Genomic DNA, 1,094 nt, shown 5'->3' on the forward strand with positions numbered 1-1,094 from the left:
GGGAGGGTGGGGGCGGCGCGGCGCGGAGGCCCTAACCGCCCCCACCCACCCCGGCACCACCGCGACGCACCCGGGCACGCGCCCCGGAGAACGCTTGCGGCGCGAGGAGGGGCTCCCGGTGGGAACGCGGCGGCCGCGGCCGCGGCCACGCGCGAGCTCCCCCCCCCCCGTTTTCTCCCTTCCCTTTCGCGGGCGGCACCTCCCGGGCCTCGACGCCGCCTGCCGCCTGCCGCCGCCGCCGCCCGCCCCCGCACCCTCCCGGGCGCGGGGGCGGGACCGGCCGGAGGAGGGACAGACGGCGCGAAGGCAGAGGCGCCGTGTCTGCACTTAGGGGGACGGAGGGCACCGCGGCCCTGCGAGGAAACCCCCAGCCGCGCGACCCCGCGGGCACACACCCGGGGGGGCGCGATTGATCGTCAAGCGACGCTCAGACAGGCGTAGCCCCGGGAGGAACCCGGGGCCGCAAGTGCGTTCGAAGTGTCGATGATCAATGTGTCCTGCAATTCACATTAATTCTCGCAGCTAGCTGCGTTCTTCATCGACGCACGAGCCGAGTGATCCACCGCTAAGAGTCGTACGAGAAGTTTCTTCTGCCTTCGGTTCTGTGGCACGGCACGTCTCCCGCCCCCACCCACCCCGGGAGGGTGAGAGGGGGGGGTCGCCTCGGGCCGGCCGAGTCAGAGAGAAATCAGACCGGAGGGGTCGGGAAGGTTTCACAACGGGGCGCAGCCGGCACCGACACCGCGCGTGCCGGCTCGGACACCCCACAGGCGCCCGGGGGTTCCCGCCTCCCGCGGGGACGCGCCACCACGCGGCCACCGGCCGTCCGACGGGCCCGCCGGGTGAGGCCCCACCCGACGGACACGGCGGCGGCGGCGGCGGCCGTCAGCGACGTGGCGCGGCGCCCCGGCCCGGTGGAGGCGGAGTCCGTGGGACGAGGGACGGACCTCCCACGTCCCCACGGGCCCGACCGCCCCGACCCCAAGGCGGACGGGCGACTCCCCCGAGGGTCTTTAAACCTCCGCGCCGGGACGCGCTAGGTACCTGGAGAGGGCGAGGCGGGCGAGGCGGGGACGGCACGGACCCCCCCCACC

The 1,094-nt window shown here is 75.3% G+C and overlaps 1 non-coding gene across 1 annotated transcript; it reads right to left on the reverse strand.

The window, feature by feature from the left end:
* Positions 1 to 421: 421 nt before the first annotated feature.
* On the reverse strand, positions 422 to 574 carry LOC141576491 (5.8S ribosomal RNA). Its single transcript, XR_012504925.1, has one exon. It is a non-coding gene; the product is annotated as a 5.8S ribosomal RNA (ribosomal RNA).
* Between the last annotated feature and the right edge of the window lie 520 nt (positions 575 to 1,094).

The sequence above is a fragment of the Camelus bactrianus genome, unplaced genomic scaffold (genome assembly GCF_048773025.1).
Source record: "Camelus bactrianus isolate YW-2024 breed Bactrian camel unplaced genomic scaffold, ASM4877302v1 HiC_scaffold_109, whole genome shotgun sequence".
Classification (NCBI taxonomy): Eukaryota; Metazoa; Chordata; class Mammalia; order Artiodactyla; family Camelidae; genus Camelus; species Camelus bactrianus.